Source organism: Macaca fascicularis, chromosome 13 (assembly GCF_037993035.2).
Source record: "Macaca fascicularis isolate 582-1 chromosome 13, T2T-MFA8v1.1".
In the NCBI taxonomy this organism is placed as follows: Eukaryota; Metazoa; Chordata; class Mammalia; order Primates; family Cercopithecidae; genus Macaca; species Macaca fascicularis.
In genome coordinates, this window is record NC_088387.1 from 50,786,608 (window position 1) to 50,801,061 (window position 14,454).

At 50.0% G+C, this 14,454-nt stretch overlaps 1 pseudogene; it reads left to right on the top strand.

Moving 5' to 3' along the window:
* The first annotated feature begins 5,460 nt into the window (after positions 1 to 5,460).
* LOC141408270 (uncharacterized) lies at positions 5,461 to 9,222 on the top strand (annotated as a pseudogene).
* The last annotated feature ends 5,232 nt before the right edge of the window (positions 9,223 to 14,454 follow it).

Below are 14,454 nucleotides of genomic sequence, written 5' to 3' on the forward strand. Positions count from 1 at the left end.
GCCTCCCAAGTAGCTGGGATTACAGACCGGCACCACCACCCTGGCTAATTTCACCATGTTGGCCAGGCTGGTCTCGGCCTCCTGACCTCAAGTGATCCACACACCTCGGCCTCTCAAAGTTCTGGGATTACAGGCGTGAGCCACCGCCCCTGGCCTGGAGTCTTATTAGTCATTCTCCTCTTCTTTCAGCCCTTTGACATCTTATCTTCTACAGTGTTTGCCAATGAGTGCTGCGGGAATTCCCCCTATATCTGGGTGCTCCCAACATCCCTGTTGTGAAAGGAAGGAGCATTCATCATAAAAGTTACCATCAGCAAATGATTTTTTGTGTGTTACTTTATTCTACAAGTGGTATGTATGTATGTATATATGTATTTTCATTGCACACATCTGTGGGGCATGTGTGAAATTCTATTACCTGTAAATAACACATAGCGATCAAGACAGGGTCTTTAGGGTGTCCATCCCCTGAGTACAGTACATTTTTTAACCCTAGTCACCCTACTATGCTATCAAACATTGAATTTATTCCTTCTAATTGTGTGTGAAACAATCTGAAAGTGAAATTTTGAAAATCTTAAAGTAGTACCAAACATTTTATAATATGCCTAAGAATAAATCTATCAAACCTCTACATTGAAAACTATAGAACATTGTGAAATTGAAGAGGAACTAAATAAACAGAGGGATATGCCATGTTTTAGATTAGGAGATACAAAATAGCCCAATGTGATAATTCTTCCCTAATTTATCTATAGACTGAGTGTAATCCCAATCAAAATTTCAGCAGGCATTGTTTATTTTTTTCTTCAGAATTTGAAAAGTTGGTTTTAAAATGCATATGGAAATGAAAAGGACCTAGAGTAATTAAAACAATTTTTTTGGCTGGGCGCGGTGGCTCACACCTGTAATCCCAGCACTTTGGGAGGCTGAGGCGGGTGGATCACGAGGTCAGGAGATCGAGACCGTCCTGGCTAACACGGTGAAACCCCATCTAAAAAACCCAATTTTTGTACTAAAAATACAAAAAATTAGCCGGGCATGGTGGTGGGCACCTGTAGTCCCAGCTACTTGGGAGGCTGAGGCAGGAGAATGGCGTGAACCCGGGAGGCGGAGCTTGCAGTGAGCCGAGATCGTGCCACTGCACTCCAGCCTGGGCGACAGAGCGAGACTCCGTCTCAAAAAGAAAACACAATCTTTTTTTTTTTTTTTTTTGAGACAGGATCTCGCTCTGTCACTCAGGCTGAAGTGTGGTGGTGCCATCATGGTTCACTGTAGCCTTAGCCTCCCCTGGGTCAAGTGATCCTCCCACCTCAGCCTTCCAAGTAGCTGGGACCACAGGTGCGTGCCACCACACCCAGCTAATTTTTTCTATTCTTTGTAGACACAGGTGTCTCATTATATTTCCTAGGTTGCTTTTGAACTCCTGGGCTCAAATGATCTGCCTGCCTTGGCCCCCCAAAGTGCTGAGATTACAGGCATGAGCCACCATGCCAAGCAACTAAAGGAAATTCTAAAAAGAAGAACAAGGATTAAAAAGAAATACAAGTACATTCTGATTTCAGAACGTACTTAAAGCCACAGAACATACTTAAAGCATACTTTGCTCTTGGTGATAAAGGATAGACACACAGATCAATTGATCAGAATAGTCTAGAGGCCGGGCGCGGTGGCTCACGCCTGTAATCCCAGCACTTTGGGAGGCCGAGGCGGGTGGATCACAAGGTCAGGAGATCGAGACCATCCTGGCTAACACTGTGAAACCCCGTCTCTACTAAAAATGCAAAAAATTGGCCGGGCGAGGCGGCGGGCGCCTGTAGTCCCAGCTACTCGGGAGGCTGAGGCAGGAGAATGGCGTGAACCCGGGAGGCGGAGCTTGCAGTGAGCTGAGATCGCGCCACTGCACTCCAGTCTGGGCGACTAAGCGAGACTCTGTCTCAAAAAAAAAAAAAAAAAAAAAAGAATAGTCTAGAAATGGACCCACATACATATGGTCAGTTCATTTTTGACGAAAGTGCTAAAGCAATTCAATGGGAACAGTAAAGTCTTTCCAACAATTGCACTGGATCAACTGGATATCCAGTGGAAAAAAATGAGCACTGATACTTACCACACACTAAGAATTTACTCAACGTGGATACTTTGAGTAATGAAAATACATATATACATACATACATACCACTTGTAGAATAAAGTAACACACCTAAATGTAAAACCTAAAACTATAAAGTTCTAGACCAAAAAAGATAGGAGAATGTCATTGCAATTGTGAGAAAGGCAAAGATTTCTAAGATAGAATATAAAAAGCATGAAGAAAGTAAAATTGATAAAGTGTGTCTCTAATCCACAGAGAAAGAAGGCAGGTCAGGAACAACTGTTGCTCTTTGAAAGTCACCACTAAGAAAATGAAGGCTGCGTGAGGTGGCTCATGCCTATCATCCCAGCAGTTTGAGAGGCCAAGGCAGGAGGATCACTTGAGCCCAGGAGTTTGAGACCAGCCTGGACAACATGTCAAGACTCTGTCTCTATAAAAAAAAGAAACACAAAAATTATCTGGGTGTGGCGGTGTGCAGCTGTAGTCCCAGCTACTAGGATAGGGAGACTGAGGTGGGAGGATGGCTTGAGCCTGGGGGGTTGAGGCTGCAGCGAGCCTTGATCACACCACTGCACACCAGTCTGGGTGCTAGAGCAAGTCCCAGTCTCAAAAAAAAAAAAAAAAAAAAAAAAAAAAGTATGATGTACTGTATAATTTTCTTTATGCAAAATTCTAGAAAGTACAAACTATAGAGACAGAAAGCAGGTCAGTGGTTGCTTGGGACAGGGGCAAAGGGAGTGATGGATGACAAAGGGGCATGAGAGCACTTTGGAGAAATTATGGAAATGTTTGGGGAAAACTCTTAAAGCCAGATAAAACTAACCTATAGCATTGGAAATTAGAATAGTGGCTCCCTCTGGGAGGGCAGGGACCCAGAGGAAGTAAGTACGAGGTCTTTTGGGTGCTGGTAATGTTCTGTGTCTTGAGCTGGATGCTGGTTACACAGGTGTGTTCTGTTTGTGAAAATTCATTGAGCTGAACATTTATTTGTGAACTTTCCTATATGTATGTTATATCTCAATAAAAAGGTTTTTTTTATAAATCTGTTCACCAGGCCTTAGATGAGTGCTATAGTTACAAACCATCTAGGGATGATCTGGACTCCGGAATCTGCCTGTCTGGATTCTGCATTGCTTATTTTTCACAGCATGTGTCAGGAAGATACTCTTGATCTCCCTATTTAACAGATTAAAAACATGAGGCACAGAGAGGTTAAAGAACTTTTCCAGGGTCACACAGCTAGTAAGCTACGGATTGCAAGCCCAGGACCCCTGACGCTATGACTCACCTCTGCAGTCTCTCCTAATCCAGGCTTTACCTGATGCACTCAGCATAGTGCCCAGTAGATGGAAAAGCACTGACTACATGTTCTTTGCTGTCGTTGTTATTAAGGTGTCTCCATTGAAAAGGCTTCTGTCAAAGGAAACAAAAGGAAATCAGGCCCCACCGGGGCAGGCTTAAAAATCATCATCTGCCCTTAAGTGGAGCATCCAGCAATGTTACCCCAACTCCCTTTGAGTATTCGGCTTTCCCAGCAAGATGCCCAGACCCTGGTACAGAGTGTGAGGCTGCTTCTCTCTCCCCTACAAGGTCATCCAGAGCAGGGATCTTGACTTCATCCATCCCTGAAGCACAAGTCCTGGCCCAGATCTGGGTCTCCGTGCTATGTGAACAAGTGAAAGGGGGAATTGGAACAGACTGGTTCTCAGGTCCCTTTCTGGCCCCTGAGGGTCTGGAGTCCTTGAAGCCCTGAGCTTCCTCTGCATGGCCTTTCATCTTGGAGCCCATTGCAGCCCATCACTTCCGCGGTGCTGTGCTGGTGCTGGAGATGGTGGGCGCTCTGGACAGCAGATGCTGAGGTATAGTCAGGCGTAGAAGAGGGTTTGGTAGGGAGGGGTAATTACTGTGAAAGATAAGAGGGGGAAGCAGCTGGATTGGCCAGGGGAAGACTTCAGACTGCTGTGCAGATCTAACAAAGTCTCAGCCAACCCAACAGGAAGCCTTGGAGTCCTGGGCTGGGCCGGCAGGCCCTAGGACTCTTGTTGTGCTCAGTAGTTGGTCTGGGGGCTGCCCAGGAGTAGTGTGGCCTCAACTCAAAAGCTGGGGTGAAGCCTGAAGATGCTAGCCACTGGAGGCAGGCCGCTAACTGCATGCTTTAGCTGGGAGATTTGAACATCTCCGCAGTGGTCACATCACTGAAGGGAAGAAAAACACCCAGCAGGTTTCCCACCAGCACCGCCAGCCTTTGCCTGGCCGCCAATAGACAGCCGGGGAGCCAGGTAAGGGAGCTATGGGGAATCAAATGCAGAGTAAGGAGGTCCTTCAGTGAGGAGACCATAAAGATTGGGAGGAATCAGGGCGGGCTTTTTGGAGATAAGTCCTGAAAGCACAGATGCTTCTGATCAGCAGGAAGGATGGAGGAGGTGATTCAGGACAAGGCAGAGTGGACACTTTAGACTTAAAGCCTGCATTTGAAACAGCTTAATGTCCTGTTTCCCTCAGAACTTTCAGATGGAAGTACACACCATTTGTTATGACTAATGCTTGAAGAAGCAACAGTCAGGGTTACACTGTAAAAGGATCTTGCAACTATTAAACACCTACTGAATTCCCATCTGTGGTTAATTTAAAGGAGACAGGAGAAAGGAGAAGGAAGGGGCAGTGTGCTGTCTGCAGAGGCTTTCATGTTCATTATCCTGTTTAAACCTCAGACTAACCCTACGGGAGGGAGAGTTACAATTATCACCCTCTTTTTATAGATGGACAAATCAAGGCCCAGAAAGGTGAGGTGCCCACCACAGCTGCTAAGTGGCCAAACTGGGATTTGAACCCAAGTCAATCTGACCATAAGTTCTTGTGATTTCTCCCACCACATCCAGCTAGTTTTTGTATTTTTGTTTTTAGCAGAGATGGGATTTCACCACGTTGGCCAGGCTGGTCTTGAACTCCTGACTTCAAGTGATCCTCCTGCCTCGGCCTCCCAAAGTGCTGGGATTACAGGTGTGAGCCACCGCGCCTGACCTTTATTTACTTTATATATCTCACCTATTACTGCTGCAGTTTGCAGAAGAGAGGAAGCCCTCAAACCTAACTTCTCCAAACCATCCCAAAGGGGACGTCTGCTCCACCTCAGCAATGTTACTGTTTTTAACGACCACATGCCAACATGTTAGATTATAGCAAAATGATGTGGAAGGGGCAATATGAAAGCAAGACTGAGAGTCCTGGAGAGAAGGCGGCAGAGCTGCAGTTTTAAGACGGTCACCCCCTCAGACCCTACCCTTCCTGCCTTGTTCCTCCCGTTGTCAGATTTGCCTGCTGGGACCTACATGGGGAATGAGATAGGGAGTTAGACTGAGAGGGAGATGGAGAAGCTGCCAGAGGCCCTTTTGGATCCAGAATTGAGGCAGCAGTTCCAGCCAGGTCCCAAGTTAGGGGCTGCCCCCCAACCCCCAAGGGAATGGCACTGATTCCAAAACGTGGCAAGAGCTCTCTGGCTGGGAGAGGGATGTGCTTGCTCCCTTGAATCACCTGAGCCCAGGCTGGAAGGCCCAAGGGAGAGCACACGGCCAGCCCACTCCAGCCCCATCCTCTCCCTTTAACCCTGAGCTATTCACTCTCCCAGACTCCACTCCCTTTTCCTAAGTGACCTCCCTGCAAAGTCGGTAGAGAGCAGCACTCCCTTGCGCCAGCTCACCCCACACTGTCCTTTCTTTCAGCAACGCCCATGGGTATGAACTTGAGATGATTCATTTTCCTAAAAGTCTCTTTGGGGTGCGGGAAGGCCTGGATGGCTCTGCAAGGTTTGGAGTGGGGGCTGCCTCTTCTCAGAGCCACTGCGAGAGCCGGTGTCACTCTCCATGGTGGGCGTCTGCAGGCTGGGGAGCAGCCATGGATGGCACCATCTTTGTAGGCAGCCCAGGTCATCCCCAGTGGTCTGGGAGGCTGGGGGTGCACCAACTCCCACTCCTGACAGGGCCAAGGCTCCTTCCTCACCTAAGAGGTGACTTTCTTGAAGAATGGGGGCAGAGGAGCCGACAACCTGGGTGGTGTAGGCACCCGGGAGCAAATCTGCAGCTCAGTCTCAGAGAGAAGTCTCCTCTGACACAGCTGTTGCAGAAATGGGGAAACTGGGCCAAGAGGGAAGGGGGCTTGCCCAAATCACCAGCCCTGGAATGTTTTGCTCTTTCCGGGTGGATCTCCCAGGAAACACATTTTATGGCACCGCCGCCTCTGGTCACCCACCTTGAGGTGTGGTGGGCCTGGACAGTTACCTTGACTGAGGGCCAAGCTAGTGAAGCCGAACCTACCACTCAGGAAGGAGACCCAGCCCTTCTCCAGGCAGAGTTCAAATGTGAGGACTGCCTTCTTTGGGCTGCAGTTTCCCCGCCTGAATTCCAAGGGCCCTTCTAGCTCCTACACTCTGGGCCAGGCTTTTCCTCTGATACCCAGTCAGCCTAGAGGACCAGGGCTACATCTTTCTTGGACAGAGACCCACCACAGGGGTGGCGGGAGGTAGGGGTAGGGGTAGGCAAGGTTCCTGTAGGGAGATGAAGCTGTCATCAGAGATGGTGTCCACAGGCAGTGGGTGTATCATGGCTCTGCTACTAGTTGCTCGGTGGCCCTGTACCATTTCTTTCCCCATTCTGGACCTCAGTTTCCCCATCTGTTTTATGGAGATAATATGCCTGCCTACATATCCGGGGACTTGGGTGTGTGTAGGGGCCAGTTGCAGTGTTTCTTAGGTGCGGTCTTGGGGCAGCCTGTACCACCCTGTATAGATTTCTGGGCCCCACCCTAGGCTCACAGGATCAGAATCTCTGGGAATGAAGCCTGGGAATTTGCATTTACACAGGCATCTGGGTGATTCAGACACATGATTGAAGAAGCACTAGTATATTGTAAGCTCTTTATAAAAGGTAAATTCATAGCTGCTTTTTAATAAACATAAATCTCATCTTCCCTTCCTCAGCTAAGGACACACAACCCAGCTGAAAATCACTCTGCCTTTCCAGATGCAGAATCTTATCTTTCCAGTAAGATTCTGTTAACTGTTACTTTCTATAGTTTGTATTCCAAAACAGTGGGTATATCTTTCCATTTTTCAATATAAATGTTTAGGGTGGATATGCTTTTTCAAACGGGACACACACACCGTTTAGAATTCCAGCTCTGGCTTCCTCTCGAATTATTAGCCCTTTTCTGCCAGGGAGCAGTTTTTCCCAAGGAGGCTTGGAAGACAAGACCCTGGACAGAGGCAGGTGGGACACTCTGCTCACCAGAATCGCTGGATCATGACTGACCCCTAGTGGCGGCTTCTCTGCTTAACTGTCAGCCCAGGGGCTGGGGTGTGACCCCCAACGGTGCTGCAGAAGCTTTCACCCATCCTGGGCCACCCCTGCCATCTGTGGGGGAAAGGCCTGTCCCTTGTCTTCTGAGCCCAGACGGCCTCACAGGCATTCTGAAGATTGGAAAGTCTAAGCATGTACTGGGGTGGGCTGGGCTCCCCCGCGCCCCTTTTTGGAGTGAGGCAGAGTGCATTCCAGCCCCTAGCATCCCTGCTGTTTATTCACACCCCTCACCCCCGCCCCCACATACACTCATGGGTACAAACACTGGCGCAGTCACGGGTACACACCGCCCCGGACAGCACCATTTCCAGTCTCCTTATGGGAAAGTTAACCAGGCAGTAAAGGCTCACAGGTCAGGGAAGACCTCTGTTGGGAAGAGGCTCCTAGACCCAGTTCTGCCTCTGACTTGCTGGGGGTCCTTGAGAAAGTTGCTTCCCCTCTTTGGTCTCAGTTTCCCCAGCTGAGAAATGGAGGGTTGGGCCAAAAGGTCTAAGGTTCTGGGAACCTTTAACTTAGAGCCTGTAACTGGTGGTCAAGTTGAGGGAGAGTCCCTCGGGGTCAGCTGAATGCCAGAGAGGCAGGACAGGCCCAAAGTTGGGCAACTTGAGCACACCAGGTGGGCTCGGAGCTGGAGCATGAGCCTCACAGCCCACAGAGCAGCCCTGGACTCGGGAGCCACCTCGCACCAGTCCGGTGGGACTTCAGAGATGTGGGATCCAGCCTCGCCTAGTATTGCAGGACTGGGGGATGGGAGCTGCAGATTCTGACGCCACAGCTGCCTTAGATACGCCACAAGGACTGGGGCAAGACACACCCCTCTCTATGAACTGAGCAGTCCGTCCAAATAGATACGCTAAAGAAGGGTTGTGGGAGGGATCCATCTCTAGCCTGAGGCTACAGACTGGCTTCCAGGGTACTCAAGCAGCTGCCTTGAGGGGAGGAGTCCCAGTTACGAGAAGCAGGGCTCAGAATCTAGGCCAAGCCTCCACAGGACCCCGCTCTGGAGAGCTCGGGGCCGTCTGGGGGAGGGTCAGCAGGCAGCAGGTGCACCAGGAGCATCTTTCAGAAGGCACCCATATTGCATCTGCTCCAATAGGCAGTGAGTTGGAAAGTGGATGGAATAGGCAGGGTGGCAGCTGTTCCCCAGGGCCAGGAGTCCAGTCCAGCACCCACCCGAGTCCACCTCAGGCCTGCTCAATTGGGTTGATCCGTGCTCTGGGCCCTCTGGCCCCACCCTCAGAGGGAGGGGTTTGGGGTGACCAGGTGAACTGGCCCTGGTGGGAGGCAGGCAGCCCCTCGCCAGCATCCCCACCCCCACCTCTCCAGCCCCCCTCACTCCCTGATCCTTCCACCTGCTCCCCTGCCCCAGCAGTTTCCTCTGCTCACTCTTATCCCTTTTCCTGCTCCCAGGCTCGTCTGCTCAGATGTCCTTGACTCTCCTCTGAGTCTCCCTCTTTCCAAGCCGCCTCCCCTCTACCTAATACATTCTCCCTGAAGACACCAGAGTACACAAGTCCCTGCAAATCCCTGCACCTCACCTTTACTCCCAGACATGGGAGGGAGATGACATGAAGACCCAAACGCCACTTGGCAAGAGATCTGGAGTATGCGGGGGGCAGATCTGAGGCTGTGGAAGCTCTGCGGGTTCCCGGCAGGAGGCTGCATTTAAGCTGGCTCTTGAATATGACTCTGAGCTGAGACCTCTCCTTGAAGCTCCAGACCAGGAGCCAGCTGCCAGCCGGACCCCTTCACTTGGTGTCTCAGAGAAACCTTGCACTCCATAGGTCTAACTCTGAACCCGGAAAATCCCCCAATCTCAGCCCTGTTTCTTCTTAGGGAAAGCACCGTCTCAGACCCAGTTCTGCACCAAACCCACACTATGAGCACTCTGGATAAGCTAGGGCCACGGGGGAAAGAGCTCTGAATGCCAAGCCAAAACATGTGAGTTTTAACTCCACCTTCAGCTCCGGGAGTTGTGGGTAGGGTAGGGGCTTAGTCCAGTTTGCTGCAGAAAGACCTGTCTGGCACTGTATGGTGCATGGATGACAGGGGAAGAGTGCGGGTGGAGAGACCAGAAGGAGAGCAGGACTGGGGAGGTAGGGACATGACTGTGGTGGTGGAGATGGGAGAATAGACAGGACTTGGTGGCTACTTGGATGAACCAAGGGATAGGTCAGGAAGAGATACCCAGTTTTGTACCAGATGTGTAGAGTGTGGGATGCCATTTATTGCTCAAGGGAAGAGGAGGAGGAAGAGGTATGGCGTGGGAGGAGAAAGCTGAGCTCTGTCTTGAATGTCATTTGAAGCTCCCAAGGAGAGACAGGCCTGCCAGGACCTTCATGAACTGCCTCAGCTGGCCCTCGGGGCACCTGTGGTCCCTGGCCCTTTCGACTCTCCCCTTTGTGGCTGTCAGCTGCAGTGGGGGCAGTTGCACAAGGGCACAGCAGGTCTGTGTGTTATCCCAGGGGACTACCACATGGCCAATGCTGAGGAGAAGCTGATGGATGACCTTCTGAACAAAACCTGTTATAGCTACCTGATCCACCCAGCCACCAGCAGAGGCCCTCACAGCTCATCTCCATCAAGATGGAGCTCTCCCTGGCCCAGTGTGTCTGCACGGTAAGTGCAGAGGGCAGCTGTGGTTCAGGCTGAGGTGAAGAGGCAGCTCATGCCCACACCCCAAGCAATCATTGGCCAGAGGAATGAAATTACTAGGGTTGACTTAGACTTACCATTACATGGCAGGGAGGCTGCAGAAGGGTCCATGAAGTTCATAGGTGTCCAGTATTTAATGAAGTCAAGGTTTTGTTCACAAAGAAGAAATGAGGGTGGGAGCGGGATGACCACTGGGTAGGCAGCCAATGGGCCTGTCAGCTGAGTGTCCAGCACAACCATAAGCTTCTCCTCATCCTCACAGGCCCACCTTATTCCCTCCCCCAACCCAACAGATGACCTTACATGCTCCCTACTTGTTGGGGGAAACAAGAACCAGACTGGGGGAACTGATGGGTACAGAGGCCCAGGTGTAGGGGCAGGACCAGAGGCAGTGCAGCGCCTACTGAGTCAGGCGGGTGAGGGTCTGGACGGTGGGCATAGCTGCTGCAGGCATGGAAAGGAGAAGATGGCGGCACTCCCAGGGACCATTGTTAGGCTCTCCATATGTGGACGTGTGCAGAGGTGGGGGTGCTGAGGAGGGAGGAGGTGCAGGGAATTTCTCTTCTCCTCTCTACTGCCTCTGAGTTGGAGATGTCAGAGGAAACCGTGGCCCATTGTAAACTAACACAATGTCCCCACTCACAGGGTTAGAACCGTGCCCTTGGAAGCAGCTCTGAGTGGAGCATTCACGTGGGGAGAGGGCAGGACGCTGTGTCCAGCCGGGGGAAGGAGGTCACCAAGGGGGCTGACCCTCTTCTGGCCAGGTGGCTGCCTTCTGACACACCAGCCTGTCTGTCTAGCATGGCTGGCCCACACACACCCAGCCTGTCAAACTTACAGCCCTCAGGAAGGCTTTGGCCAATTAACGAGTGGCGCTCTCTCCCAGGAGGAAGGGCGGCTAAAGGATGGGGAGGGCAGTAGAACCCTGTACGCTCTGCCCCCTCCCTCCACAGCTGGACTGGAAGAAACGGGGCTTTCAGACACGCTTGCCCAGGCTGGGGTCTGAGTGTCACTTTCCAGACAATGGCTTCTTGCTTAATGGGTGAGCCCAGTTGTTGCTGTGCAGCTGCCACCCTAGTGAGGGTGAATGAGCAGGAGGCTCCGCCGCACTTCCAGGCTCAGGCTGCCTGGCTAGATCTGCTCTGCGGAAACTGTAGGCTGATAGGGGCTACCAGGAGGAGGAGGGGATGCAGCCGCCAGCCCCCACCCATGCGAATCGTATTTCTAAAAGCTTAGGTATACAGTAAATATTAGGTCCTGGGCTGCTGGGCCAGGAAGGGGTATTGTCCTCCTATTTTTCAGGGTTTATTTATTTAATGAAGGAGGGTTATAGGTACAACCAGTTTAAAGATGGATGGAAATTTTTAGAGTGCAGGCTGGGATTTGGGGTAAGCCAAGCAGACTTGTCCAAGCAGCTCTTTTGGGGAGGCCAGAGTCCTGTACCAATGTCCTCAGGCACGTTCAGCAGCTGCTGGGGGAGTGCTGGACAGGATTAAAGCACAGGAGAACTTTCTGGATGATAGAAATGCTCTGTATCTTGAAAGGAGGTAGGTTACATGGGTAATGCATTTGTTAAAACTTATCAAAATGTACACTTCAAATCTGTGCATTTCACTGAATATAAATTATACCTCCAACTAAAAACATTTTTTGAAAGACAGATGGGCCAGGCGCGGTGGCACATGCCTGTAATCCCAGCACCTTGGGAGGCCGAGGTGGGCGGATCACAAGGTCAAGAGATTGAGACCATTCTGGCAAACATGGTGAAACCCCATCTCCACTAAAAATACAAAAAATTAGCTGGGTGTGGTGGCACGCGCCTGTAGTCCCAGCTACTCAGGAGGCTGAGGCAAGAGAATCGCTTGAACCCAGGAGGTGGAAGTCGCAGTGAGCCAAGATCACGCCACTGCACTCTAGCCTGGCCTGGCGACAGAGTGAGGCTCTGTCTCAAAAAAAAAGAAAAAAAAAAAGAAAAAAAGCCCTGAGGTGGAAGATTGCCTAGCGGGCTCTAAGAACAACAAGGAGACCCCAGAAGACTGGAGCAGAAACAAAGCGAGGCAGCAGAGCCAGATCACAGAGGGCAAGCGTTAGCAAATTTGTTCTGTGAAGGGCCAGATAGTAAATATTTGAGGTTTTGGGGGTCACGTGGCCTCCATCATAACTAGGGAACACTGCTATTGTAGTGTGAAAGCAGCCATAGACAATACGTAACATATGAGTGTGGTTGTGTTCCAATGAAACTTTATTTACAAAAACAGCTGGCTAACTTGCCATCCAGCTACTGTTTGCCAGCACCTGATGTAGGACCCTGCAGGTCATTGTACAGATTTGAGCATCGACTTTGAGTGAGATGGGAGGAGGAGAGAAAAAGATTTTGAGCATAAGCTCTGAAAGGACCCCTTTCCCTGTTGCATTAAGAGTAGATCACGGGGTCACTAGGGTGGAAGCAAGAGAGGGAGCGAGGAAAACAGAAGGCTGAGGCAGTAATCCAACGGGAGATGATGATGACATTTTGGGTCGGGGTGCTGGCATTGCCATTGATAAGAAATCGTTATATTCTGAATACATTTAGAAGACTGAGCCAGCAGGATTCACTCATGGTAAAGGTGGTAAGGTACAAGAGAAGAAGAGTCAAGGGAAACTCTGAGGCCTTTAGCCTAGCAACTGGCAGGATGGAGGGGAGAGTAAGAGTTCAGTTTTGGACATGTAAATGTGAGATACCACGTAGACATTCTTGTGGATGAAAACCCTTGAACTGATGTAATCAAGTCAGGTCAGACTGGAAATATAAATTTGGGAGTTGTTGGGGTTTAAATGGTATTAATACATGGGACCAAGGATTGACTGTAGATAGATAACTAAGAGGTCAAAAGACTAAGCATTTCATTAACAAAAGGCAGGGCAGTAAGAAGGAGCCTGCAAGGGAGACTGAGCTAGCGGAGTAGGAGGAAAAGAGACTTGGCAGCCAGAAAACCAAGTGAGTGATGTATGTCAAGGACTGAGGGGCATCAGATGCAGGCAGAGAAATGCCATGGGGCAGGGTCACCACAGAGAACACATTCCCAGGCAATGCCCAGCACAGCCATTGGGGCAGGGCTGCCCCTGAGACCCTGGACCTATAGAGCCACCAGTGTGCAATGCCAGGCCGGGAGAGCTGCATGCACAGGACTCCAACCAGTGAGAGTCAGGGCATGGGCTTCACCCAGTAAAGCTATGGGGGTGGAGCCACCTGGAGCCTTGGGGACCCAACCCTCACCCCAGTGTGGCTGGAAGGTGAGACATAAAGTCAAAGACTATCCTCAAGCCTCAAGATTAAATGTTGTTTCCCCTGGTGGGTTTTGGACTTACTTGGGACGAAGCTACTTCTTCTTTCCTATTTGTCCCTTTTAAATGGGAGTATCTATCCTATGCCCATTCCACCGTTGTATTCTGGAAGCATGTAATTTGTTTGACAGCTGGAGGGAAATTTGGCTCAGGATGAATCACACCTTGAGTTGGTCTTACCCACGTTTACAGGAGACTTTGGACTTAAATGGAATGAACGTGTTAAGAACGTGAATTTGAGAAACCAGGGGTGGAATGCTATGCTATGATCTGAATGTGTCCTTCAAAATTCACGTGCCGAAACTTAATGGCCAATGAGATATTAAAAAGTAGGACCTTTAGATGATTAAGTCTTGAAGGCGGAGCCCTCAGATGGGATCAGCATCCTTATAAAAAGACTGATGGAGTGGTGGCTTTTTGTCCTTCCACCTTCTGCCAAGTGAGAACATAACAAGGTACCACCTTGAAGCAGAGCAGCTTTTACCACTCAATTTGCCAGCACCTTCATCTCAGATCTCCCAGCCTCCAGAACCGCAGGAAATGTTTCTGTTGTTTATAAATGACCCAGTCTCAGGTATTCTGTTACAGCAGCACAAATGGACAAAAGCCAGTGCTTAATTTAGCCCCATACAGCTTAGCTCTACCCTGCTGTAGCCATCTTCTGCAGTAACAGGAATGCAGACTGCAAACTTCCACGGGCTCTTCTTGACCACTGATTGACCCCTTGTAGATAAAAAATCAGAAGGGCTTTACCTGTTGCTTTGGTGGAATCTTAGTCCACATTCTCTACCCATCTGGACTAAGGCTTACTGCATTTCCATCAAATCAATATGAGAGCCTATTAGACAAAAGGCATTTTTCCCTGGATGGGGAGGTTGAAACAATGAGCACCTGGTGGTCACAGAACACTCTACAGACTACAGTTTACATTCCTGGCTGTATTGAGCTTCTATTGCTTCTAGATTCACTTCTCCATCATACCTGTCCTCTGCAGCTGACTGTGGATAGGGCTCTACAGCCTACATTAAA